This window comes from Drosophila melanogaster, chromosome 2L, assembly GCF_000001215.4.
Source record: "Drosophila melanogaster chromosome 2L".
Taxonomy (NCBI): Eukaryota; Metazoa; Arthropoda; class Insecta; order Diptera; family Drosophilidae; genus Drosophila; species Drosophila melanogaster.
Genome location: NT_033779.5, coordinates 21,403,948 through 21,416,708, shown reverse-complemented (window position 1 = coordinate 21,416,708; position 12,761 = coordinate 21,403,948). Strand labels below are relative to the sequence as shown.

The 12,761-nt window shown below is 38.6% G+C and overlaps 3 pseudogenes, besides 5 other annotated features; all 3 read right to left on the bottom strand.

The window, feature by feature from the left end:
* Positions 1-519: 519 nt before the first annotated feature.
* Positions 520-3,563: a mobile genetic element.
* Positions 3,103-3,358: a mobile genetic element.
* Positions 3,564-7,883: a mobile genetic element.
* Positions 7,884-7,894: 11 nt separating this feature from the next.
* Positions 7,895-10,473: a mobile genetic element.
* Positions 10,474-10,738: 265 nt separating this feature from the next.
* On the bottom strand, positions 10,739-11,041 carry His-Psi:CR31754 (annotated as a pseudogene).
* Positions 11,036-11,071: a mobile genetic element.
* A 360-nt stretch (positions 11,072-11,431) lies between these two features.
* On the bottom strand, positions 11,432-11,746 carry His-Psi:CR31615 (annotated as a pseudogene).
* A 467-nt stretch (positions 11,747-12,213) lies between these two features.
* On the bottom strand, positions 12,214-12,528 carry His-Psi:CR31616 (annotated as a pseudogene).
* Positions 12,529-12,761: the final 233 nt, after the last annotated feature.

The following is a 12,761-nucleotide window of genomic DNA, read 5'->3' as shown; positions in this document are numbered from 1 at the left end:
CATCCCCTAGAAGGGCTTCTGAAAGAAGCGTCTATTATTAATTAAGATACTTTATTACTTGATTTAAGTTCACATTGAACTACAGAAAAATTTGCTTTAAAGCAGCATTCAGAAATAATTTTCGATCGTTAAAAATACAGATACTTTCTTAAATAACATAATATTAATATAATAAATAATATTTTCTTAAATTATTAATGTGTTTGCTTGTTATTAATGTGTTTTCATGCATATTTTAAAATAATTTGTTCTGAAATCAATCGATTTCCTCGCCACATATGCATTACCGTCTATGTAGTCAAATAAATAAATCAAATAAAAAATAAAAAGCAACAATTTTTGTATTATCCTTTATTATGTAATATATATTACACAAAATTAGCCAATTTCCGTGACGTTTAAAGGGACAGTGTCAATTCTCCCGTACGACCTCTTCAATAATATTTCTAACTTTAGTTAACACATGGAAAAAAATATAAAAAAAACTAGTTTTATATTATTATTTTCTGTTTTATTTATTTATTTATTATAATAGAATAGTTTTCAAAACTAGACTAAGTTAAATAGTATAGCATTAGCTACGGGGCTTACAGCTATATTTATTTACAATGTTGTTACAATATATCTTAATTTAGTTAATATCTAATTTGCTAACTAATTGCTGGCTTGTTATGTACAATTGCCTGTTTTGTTTTCAGATTTTGTGGTATAACTTGTTTTTTTTTAATCTGTGGTATTTATGTTTGGGGTGAGGATAAGTGGCATATTGCTTGCTGATTTTGCAGCTTGATCGGCTAGTAAATTTCCTTTTATTCCTGAATGGCCAGGAATCCAGATTATTTTAATTTTAGGTGCATGTTGCGTTATTAGCGATCGTATTCTGCTGGGGTAAAATTTGTTATTATTTGTGTTTTGGATTTAATCTATTGCTGATAGGGAGTCGGAACAGATAATAAATTTGCCTCTTCGGTTTTTAATAAGTTCTATTCCTTCTAGGATGACGATTGTTTCGGAGGTGAGGACGGATGAATATGGAGGCAGTATGCCGTATTTCAACACCTCTGTCTCCGTTGTAATGGCGAATGTTATTGTGTAATTGATTTTTGAACCGTCAGTGAATATGAAATTATGAGTTTTAAGGTTATTCTTTGTGTGTTCGTATAATTTTCTGTATTGATCTGAAGATGTTTGTTCTTTCTTATGGATTTTGAGTGATGTGTCTAGTATATTGGGGAGGGTTCATGATGGCCTGTATTTATGGAGTTTTATTGGTTTGTAGGGTAGATTAAGTTCTATGCTAAGCTTGATTCTATTATTATTGGTGTTTTATTGGTGTTTTTTTCTTTTTAGTTTTTTTATGCTTAACGAACTTATTTATTGGTGTGTTTTTGGAGAAGATTAGGTTTTGAGATAGTTTGGCTATTTGAAGGTCTCGTTTCATTTCTAAAGAGGGAGTATTTGATTTGTAAAGTAAGTTATTTATTGGTGTAAAGCGATGGACTCCGAGAGCTACACGGATTGCGGAGTTAAATGGTGTTTTTATTTTGTTGAAAATGCTTTTGGGAGCATGCCCGTGCAGAAACAAACCATACTCTAGTTTGGCTATAATTGTTGCTTTTGCGACATTAAGTAGTGTATGCGTGTTGCAATTAAATTTAAGACTAAATAGGCATTTTATTATATTGAGCTTATTGTGTAGTTTGGGTAGAAGTAAGTTTATGTGTGTGTTCCATTTGTATTTGTTGTTTAAGGTCATTCCTAGAATTTTTAAGGAAGTAACGGTAGGAATTTGGATGTTGTTGCAGCTTATCTTGCATGTGCAGTGGTGTTTTCTGCATATGTGGAGGTGTTGGCATTTGGATAGGGATAGCGATGCCCCTGAGTAGGAGCACCAATTTTCTATATCATTAAATAGGTTGTCTAAGCTGAAGTTTGTATTTGTGTTTTTGTTGAAATTTATTATAAGGAAGAAGTCGTCGGCGTATGCATTAAATTTAATTTCTTTATGTAGGGATATGATGTTGGATAATTTGTTGAATGCTATGAGGAATAGTATCGCGCATATAGGTGAACCTTGGGGGATTCCGTTGAATAGGGGTAATGGGTTTGATGTGTGCGGACCGACGTGGACAGGTATATTCCTGTTACTCATGAAGTTTTTAATGTACTTTATTATTTTGGGACCCGTTTTCCATTCCTGCAATTGCTGGATTATGGAGTGCACACCTACTCGATCGAAGGCTCTTGAAAAATCAAGAGTGACGAGGGAGGTGTGCATTTTTGACTTCGTTATGAGATAGTCTACATAGAGTAGAAAGTCCGAAGTCGCCAATGTAGTCTCATTGTTTTCTGGGTTTGTGATTGCATGAATTTGTTTTACTGGGTTAAGTCCGCAGAAACGTCTTATATTGACCCATATTTTGGATGAGGGAGTAGTGGGTTGGATGGTTGAGGTGAAAGAGCTGGAAGCTTATTTTTTCTTCTTTTTTAGTTCGAATCTAAATAGTGTGTTTTTGCGTCTATAGTCTAAAATGTTGTCTACAGTAATTGTGCGGTTTAATTTTTTCCAGGCAAGTTGTTTTTGTTTTCGTAATTGGTCGAGGTGTTTATTCCACCATGGAACCCTGTATGGATGTGTTTTAGGTGAGATTTGTGGGATGGAGAGGTTTGCGCTATAAAGAATAATTCTATTGATTCTTCTTTGTTTACGTTTTGGGAGGTGGGGTATTTCTTGTTGGTTTGGTGGGTAAGTGCGTTGAACTGTTCCCAGTTGGCTTCTTTGAGTTTAAAAAAGGGTCTGTTGAATTTTTGTGGATTGGTTGTGGGAATAGTGTTGTGATAATAGGGAAATGGTCGCTACCATGAAGATCGTTAAGTATTTTCCACTTGGCGTGGGGGGCTAGGATTGGAGAGCAGAGGGTGAGGTCTATGTGTGTGTATGTATTAAGTGTTGAAAAGTGTGTGGGCGATTTGTTGTTTAACAGAATAAGGCGCTTATTGTCAATTAACCTTTGAGTTGTTTCCCCTCGTGTATTTGTTCTTGGGTGGCCCCAGGATGGGTGCCATCCATTAAAATATCCCGTAATTAGAGATAGTGTTTGTACTAGGCTATAGGTACACATACATAAGTTCAGTATAGCAACATAGTATATAAACATAATGTCATTGTTCGCTTTCGGGTGGCAGTCTCTCTGTTTCGCAACATCGGCTCTGTAGCAACAAGCATATAGGCAGATCGCAAACGGAGAATTCAACAGCATGCTAAAGCTGAACACGTGAAGTATCAAATAAACCAAAGAGGCCAACTCCTGCGTTTGTGTTTTATTTAAATAAGAGGATGATATATAGTACCCCTACATGTTTGTTGTATATTAAATGTGTTTTGGAGTGCCTGGTTAGTAATGTTTTTGGTCGGAGAAATGTATGTGGAAAATATGTTTAATATAAGTTTAGATTCTATATTTATGGCTATTGCTTCTATATCGGTTATTGTGTTGAAGACAGTATATTGTATTGACTTATGCACTAGTAGTGCTACGCCCCAAAATCTGTTGGTGGCAAGATTATTAAATGATCAAAATCAGAGAGCGGGTAAAAGGAAAAATGGAAAGCCCTTGTCCCTCATCTCCAACCCGAAAAGAGGGAGTAGCAGCCAAGTTTTACACTCGCCCCCTACGACTAGCCTGACGATAAGCTCTAATAATAGGTTTGCCATTCTGGACACGGATATTTCTACTAACGAAGAAAGCGTGGAAGGCATGATGATAGAGGGTGCTGATATTGACAGTGCCCATATGGATGATTCTCAACTTGATGGTTCCAATACTGGTCGAAACTTGCAGGAAACACACAATACAGCCAATCAACTTAATGATCACAAAAAACCACCACAAATTGTTGTAAATATCAGAAACTTGAATGATCTGTTTGAGCTTATAAAAGAAAAGACAAGCTTAGATAACGTTGTCGTTAAAGCTAATCAAGGGGAAACGGTCAGAATATTTCCAAAAGACAGCGACACTTACAGGAAAATAGTGAGCCATATGGATGACATTGGTATTCAGTTTCACACTTACCAAATGCTACCAGATAAACCACACAGAATTGTAGTATGGGACTTACATCACAGTACATCAAACAAAGACATAACCGCCGATCTGAAATGTTTAGGCTACGAAGTACTCCACATTCACAACCCTAGTTCTAGGACTAATAAGGACGAAAAACTAAACATCTTTTTCATTAATATAAAGCCCTGTGCAAAAATTAATGAAATTTACCATGTCAAGACCCTTTGCCGACAGAAAATACGGATTGAAAAGATGAGAAAGTCTTCTGAAATTTCGCAATGTCGTCGTTGCCAGGAGTACGGCCATACAGCTAAATACTGCCGCAGAGACCCAAATTGTGCCAGATGTGGCGAAAATCACCAAACCATGCAATGCACCCGACCGATAGACGCACTGCCCACATGTTACCATTGCTCTGAAAATCATACGGCTAGCTTCAAAGGTTGCCTAAAGTATCAGGATCTTCTTCGCAGATCTATGGGGCCTGCAAGAAATGGAAACAGGTTAAATAAGAACATCCATAATCACTCTCCTAGAGACAGGCAAGAGCTTCCTGCCTTGCAGCCCAATTACCGCAAGAACAACACCCAATCAACAGTACAGCAGTTATCGACACAACCACAGCTTAATTTTGCCCAAAGCCAACCATCTATAGGCACTGGAGGAAACAGAGCAGTATCCTATGCTACAGTAGTAAAAGGATACCTAAAAATAGCGCCCTCCAAGGATGGACCAGCCCAGCGCCAACGCCTAAACAACCCACAAACGAAACAAATATTGCAGCAACACCGATCGAATACACAGCAGAATAACTCATCTGATGTGCAAGTATTCTTACAACAGCAACAACAACAGTTTCTGGAATGGCAACAGCAGATCCAACAACAACAACAACACCAACAGTTTCTTATGTGGTTGCAACAGCAACAGCAAGAACAACTACAGTATAAAAGCCAAACCAATCAACGACTGGAAAAGCTTGAAAAAATGGTTCTTGAACTAGCGAATATGTTAAAAGAATGGGCTGGGAGTGAACTTAACCCCCAGCTCTTTAACAACGTCTCAGCCTCCCTATGAATCCACTAAAGATTCTTATTTGGAATGCTAACGGCATTTCAAGAAAAGCCAAAGATGTTGAGCTGTTCGCGCACAACAAAAAGGTAGACATTCTTCTTGTGATTGAACTTAGACTTAAAAGAGGGGAAACTGTGAAGATATATGGATATGCGTACTATCCAGCATATAGGCCATCCCTTAATAATAATAGTGTTGGCGGAGTAGCGGTGTTCGTGAGGACAACTCTTCGCCACTTTCCACAAAGGGTCATTGAGACACGCCACATACAATTGTCATCAGTAAAAGTAGCCACAGGACTGGGGGACCTGCAGTTTAGCGCTATTTACTGCTCCCCAAATACTAGAATCGAGGAAAGACATTTTACTGACATAATACGCGCCTGCGGCCAAAGGTACTTGGTAGGTGGCCCGCCACTGGCTTTGGGGCGACACTTACAATTCACCTCGCGGGCGGGAACTAGCAGAAGCCTTGTCCGTGACTGGAGCTAAGATCCTCGCAACTGGCTCTCCGACAAGGTATCCGTACGTGCGCAGCCATACGCCCTCATGCATAGATTTCGCAGTGTATCATGGTATACCAGACCACCTAGCAACTATAACACAAAGCTGGGACTTGGATTCTGATCACTTGCCTCTTATCATTAGCATTGAGACAGACAGTACTCATGTCAATCCAAGTCCCAGGCTAGTCACCAAACACACTGACCTCCTTGCCTTTAGCCGACAATTGGAGAGCCTTATTTCGCTGAACACCACGCTTAATTCTGATGAGGAAATTAAAATGGCTGTTGACAACCTAACAGAAAGCATTCATAGGGCTGCGGCTGTCTCTACTTCTCTCGTCCCTCGGATAGGCACCACCTATGGGATAGTCTTGACAAGAGAGGCTAGAGAGCTTCTGACACAGAAAAGAAGACTCCGAAGGCGAGCAATCCGATCTCAAGACCCCTGGGACCGACTTTTATGGAACCGTGCCGCAAAGCAACTACGAAACGTCCTCAGAGAACTTCGAAGCAACTTTTTTGAGCAGAAACTAGCTAGTATGGACTACACAGTGGATGCTGGATACTCGCTATGGAAATGCACCAAGTCCCTTAAAAGACAGCCGTTTAGACAGGTTCCTATAAGGTGTCCGGGAGGTGAACTTGCTAAAAATGAAGAGGAGCAGGCTAATTGTTTTGCAAATCATCTGGAGACAAGGTTCACCCACTTCCAATTCGCTACAACGGAGCAGTATCAAGAGAAGCTTGATAGCCTAGAGACACCTCTGCAAATGTCACTACTATTAAGCCCATCAGGGTTGAGGAAATTGTCGAAGCTATCAAATCTCTCCCGTTAAAGAAGTCTCCTGGCATCGACAACGTTTGCAATGCCACACTAAAAGCACTACCTGTTCGAGCAATTCTCTACTTGGCGCTGATATATAATGCCATACTCAGGGTGCAGTTTTTCCCAAAGCAGTGGAAAATGGCTATGGGAACGACTGATTGCCAACAGATTAAATGACATTATGACCGAGCGTCGTATCCTGCCGGATCATCAGTTTGGTTTTCGTCAGGGACACAGCACTGTGGAGCAGGTACACAGACTGACAAAACACATCCTTCAGGCCTTTGATGACAAGGAATACTGCAATGGTGTGTTCATTGACATGCAACAGGCATTCGATAGGGTCTGGCATGACGGCCTTCTCAGCAAAGTTAAAAAGTTATTCCCAGCACCATATTTTGGCGTCCTAAGATCATACTTGGAAGATCGGAGATTCATGGTCAGGGGAGCTGGAGTTATGAGAGCTGGAGTTCCGCAGGGCAGCGTACTGGGACCGTTGCTCTACTCAGTATTTACTGCAGATCTGCCCTGCCCAAACGCCTATCATATGGCAGATCCCAGGAAGGCCCTACTTGCTACGTACGCTGACGATATTGCCCTACTGTACAGCTCTAATTGTTGCAACGAGGCAGCAAGGGGTCTCCAAGAGTACCTCACCACTCTGGCTGCATGGTGCAAAAGATGGAATTTAAAGGTCAATCCGCAAAAGACCATCAATCCCTGCTTCACCTTGAAGACCTTAAGTCCCGTCACCGCACCTATAGAACTGGAAGATGTAATCCTAGATCAACCTTCACAGGCTAAGTACCTCGGGATTACCCTTGATAAACGGTTGACTTTCGGCCCGCACCTGAAAGCTACGTCTCGGAGATGTTATCAAAGGATGCAACAACTTCGATGGCTGTTAAACAGAAAAAGCACCATGTCACTGAGAGCCAAAAGAGCAGTCTACGTCCACTGCGTAGCCCCGATCTGGCTGTACGGAATACAGATCTGCGGTCTTTCAGCAAAATCCAACTACAACCGCATTCTGGTATTGCAAAATCGTGCCATGCGTGCAATTACAGACTGCCCATACTATGTACGTGGCACTACCCTTCACCGTGATCTGAATCTTCATACAGTGGAAGAGCAGATCTCCAGGCACACCAGCAGATATAGTGATAGACTAAGACGACACCACAGTATACTTGCTAGACGCTTACTCCCTGCTAGGCCTCTAAGGAGATTTAAAAGGATGGGTTTCGCCAAAACACTTGGACAACCCTAAAGACCCCCTCGAAATATGAGACATAGTTGTAAGTCCTCACATGATTAGTGAGAGGTTTGGTTTTATCTTTTATATGTTAATTGCGCTGTTATGTTACTGTTACTGCATTGTATGGATTCATCGCTTCTAAATAAATAAATATAAAAAAATAAAATATTCAATGATATGGGAAAACCGCAAGAAATAAAAGCAGACAAAGACTCAGCTTTTATGTGTATAGCCTTACAAAATTGGTTAAGATCTGAAGGTGTACAAATTTCTATAACGACTAGCAAAAATGGCATATCTGATATAGAGAGATTCCACAAGACCCTAAACGAAAAGCTAAGAATCATTGGTAGCGAGCAAGATATTGAAGATAGGTGCACAAAATTCGAAACAATTCTATACATATACAATCTTAAAACTAAACATAATAGTACCAAAAGATTTCCAGCAGACATTTTCCTATATGCAGGCAGCCCAGACTTTAACGTACAACAAAATAAAATCGATAAGATAGAATACCTCAATAAGAATAGGCACGATTTTGAAGTTGATATAAAATCTAGACAGGCCTCACTTGTAAAAAGTAAAATAACCAATCCATTCAAAAAGACAGGAAGGATTGAACAAGTAGATGATAAACATTTCGAAGAAACAAACCGTGGCAGGAAAATCGTTCACTATGAGTCAAAATTTAAGAAACAGTAAAAGTTTAATAAGAGCAAATATGATAATTCCAGACCAACCAAAGAAGCACAAAGTACACAACATACTTCTAATAATGCTTAGTTGCATACTATCACTTATCACCATGGTCAAGTGCAACAGTATAGAAGTAAATCCAATAAGCGCGAAAAATGTATATCTTATATTCCAAACAGGAACAATGGAGATTCCAACCAGCTATGAATACCATTATTTAAGCATAAACATAACAAAGACCATGCTCATGTTTGAAGGTATAGTAAATGAAGCAAACAACTATCCTAATGTACCACAAATACAATATTTAGTCGACAAATTAAAACGAGAAATAAATGGGTTAAGAATTATTAGTCGAAGTAAAAGAGGTCTTTTAAACGTAGTAGGAAAAGCATACAAATACTTATTCGGCACATTAGATCAAGACGACAGAGAAGAGTTAGAAGAAAAAATAAACAACATGTCAGAAGACTCTGTAAAAACCCATGACCTAAACACGATTCTAGATGTAATCAATAGTGGTATAGATATAATTAATAAGCTCAAAGTAGATAAAGAACAACACCAACAAATTGCGGTACTACTATTTAACCTAGAGCAATTTACAGAATGTATAGAAGACATAGAATTGGGTATGCAATTAACCAGACTAGGAATTTTCAATCCAAAGTTACTAAAGCATGACTATTTAAAACATGTAAATTCAGAAAAAATGCTAAAGATAAAAACGTCAACTTGGCTTAAAACAGACACGAACGAAATTTTGATTATTTCCCAATATTCCAATTCCAATATTCCAATCCGATAAATTCTACATATTTGATAAACAAGTATTCCATAAAGATACCAATAGGGTAATATTCGACAAATGTATTATTGGAATCATCAAACAAGAGCAAACTCAATGCAAATATATTAAAACACAAAAAAAAAAATACCAAATAAATTATATAGAACCAAATATACTATTAACATGGAATATTCCTGAAACAGCTGTTAACCAAGACTGTATAAACAATAAAATATTAATATCAGGAAACAATATCATTAAAATTAAAAATTGTACCATGCAAATAGATGAATTCCTCTAATAATCTAGCAGACTTTACACAAACAATTTATATCACCAACAATGTAACACGTCTAGAACCAATAAATCACTTACAAACGAGAGAAATGATAGAATCCCATGTAAAACACTATAACTTTTTCCAAATTATATGCATTACAACGTTCGTCATAATGATAATTAGTTTGACTCTGTATGTAGCATATAAGTTTAAAAATATACCTAAGAAAATTATTGTCAAATATCGAAAGCAAAAAGAACACGCGCACCTTGAAAATAATGTCAATGAGAATATTCAACAAGGAAATAATATTACCTTATACCCAAATTTAACGACCTGAGGACAGGCCAAATTCAAAGGTTGGGGGAGTGACATATCCATAAGTCCCTAAGACTTAAGCATATGCCTACATCCTAATACACTTACAACATATACACCCCAATACAACATACACTACTCCGGATGTACCCAACAGATACCAGATAAGAATAAGATTGTTATATGATCCTCGAGAATGGAAAAAACCCCAATTCTAGATAAGTCACCCACTGGTAGACTAAACATCCGTCCCCTAATTTAAACAATTCCTTGCTTAAGCCTCACCCCATCGTCACGTTCCCACGTTCAAAGCTCGGAGCCGCAATCCCGAAAAACAAAAGTATCGATTTCAATAAACAAATTATAAGAATCTAAGAGCACTTGTATCCAAGAGCAAATGCACTTGAATACAATTGAATACAAGAGAAACGCAAAGCTTTTTCTCTTCACGATCAGAATCCTAAAGTCTAAAGTCTATATTGGAAAAGCTCGATACCGAGGCTTGAACGTCAATCAAATCAGAATAATTATCAGAGTTCAGTTTGAGACCTAATTGTAAAAGGTCGGTGTTCCTCTCAAATAAAAAGTTTTGTAATCATTTAGTGAAATAAAAATTATATTTTTTCACTTATAAATATTGCAAGAATTTAATTATATATATATATTTTTTTTTTGAGCTGACAATTAAAATAAGATTATTTTGATTCTTTCTCTGAAAGAATTACTATTTTTACATTTAAGACCCAGTACCATTTGCGCCATAAATAATAGAATATGAATTTTGTTCTCTTATTTTTTTTTATGTTATAAATAGTCGGCAACAGAAAATTTTATCTCATTGAATCTGGTTTTTGGTCCTGAAAAGGACCGATTATAGAGTACGCTAGCGCTTTATCTGCAAGTTAATGCCGTGTCAGCTTAAGCACGCTCGCCGCGAATGCGTCGCGCTAACTGGATGTCTTTGGGCATTATGGTGACACGCTTGGCATGAATGGCACACAAGTTGGTATCTTCGAAGAGACCAACCAGGTAGGCTTCGCTAGCTTCCTGCAGAGCCATAACCGCCGAGCTCTGGAATCGCAAGTCCGTCTTAAAGTCCTGAGCGATTTCACGCACCAGACGCTGGAAAGGCAGCTTGCGGATTAGAAGCTCGGTGCTCTTTTGGTAGCGACGAATTTCACGCAAGGCCACGGTTCCAGGGCGATAGCGGTGGGGCTTCTGCCTGTTACATGCTTTTCAACTGATCTAGTATACCCTTTTACTCTAAAAGTAACGCGTATGATAAATGTCCGGCGTTCGTACTCCTTCAGGTATACCAAGGTGTATTCCTAGCATTGATTTGTGGAGAGTAATTTATTAGTAATTATAATTGGAGAGTAATCTAATTAGTAATTAGAGTAATGTGTGAGTAATTAAAGAAACAAATTATAGTTTATACCGCATATAATAGAAAAAATACAAAAACCGTATTATATTACAATCTTTACGTAAATAAATAGTTTGAAATATTTTTTGTATGATTTAATATTATACAACAAATTGCGTGGTTAAAATTTTTTTCAATTCTTTGCTAATAATTTGGTCGTCCTGAAAAGGACGGTTTGATTGACGACCTTGTGCAATTGTGACGCCGGAGAGCAGCTTGTTTAACTCCTCGTCGTTCCGGATGGCCAGTTGCAGATGACGCGGAATAATTCTCGTCTTCTTGTTCTCACGAGCAGCATTGCCAGCCAACTTGAGAACCTCAGCGGCTAGATATTCCATTACGGCAGCTAGGTAAACTGGAGCGCCTGCACCAACACGCTCTGCGTAGTTGCCCTTCCGGAGCAAACGGTGAATACGGCCCACAGGGAATTGAAGACCGGCACGGTTTGAGCGGGACTTTGCCTTTCCCTTCACTTTGCCACCTTTTCCACGTCCAGACATTTTGTTTCATTTATTTTAATAAATTCACTTTACACATGGAACACGAATGCTAGTGGAACCCCGACAGGGGAATATTTATAGTTTTCCGTTTGCCAGCGCGTTCAGTTAGGGGTGGGTGACTTAGACCTGAATTGACTGCTCGAAAAAAGTATAAACGTGAACGCGTTTGGGCCCACGATAAGTGAATTGTGTTTGTGAAAATATAAGTAACCTGAGTAATTATAATTGGAGAGTAATCTAATTAGTAATTAGAGTAATGTGTGAGTAATTAAAGAAACAAATTATAGTTTATACCGCATATAATAGAAAAAATACAAAAACCGTATTATATTACAATCTTTACGTAAATAAATAGTTTGAAATATTTTTTGTATGATTTAATATTATACAACAAATTGCGTGGTTAAAATTTTTTTCAATTCTTTGCTAATAATTTGGTCGTCCTGAAAAGGACGGTTTGATTGACGACCTTGTGCAATTGTGACGCCGGAGAGCAGCTTGTTTAACTCCTCGTCGTTCCGGATGGCCAGTTGCAGATGACGCGGAATAATTCTCGTCTTCTTGTTCTCACGAGCAGCATTGCCAGCCAACTTGAGAACCTCAGCGGCTAGATATTCCATTACGGCAGCTAGGTAAACTGGAGCGCCTGCACCAACACGCTCTGCGTAGTTGCCCTTCCGGAGCAAACGGTGAATACGGCCCACAGGGAATTGAAGACCGGCACGGTTTGAGCGGGACTTTGCCTTTCCCTTCACTTTGCCACCTTTTCCACGTCCAGACATTTTGTTTCATTTATTTTAATAAATTCACTTTACACATGGAACACGAATGCTAGTGGAACCCCGACAGGGGAATATTTATAGTTTTCCGTTTGCCAGCGCGTTCAGTTAGGGGTGGGTGACTTAGACCTGAATTGACTGCTCGAAAAAAGTATAAACGTGAACGCGTTTGGGCCCACGATAAGTGAATTGTGTTTGTGAAAATATAAGTAACCTGAGCAATGCAGCCTTCCCAC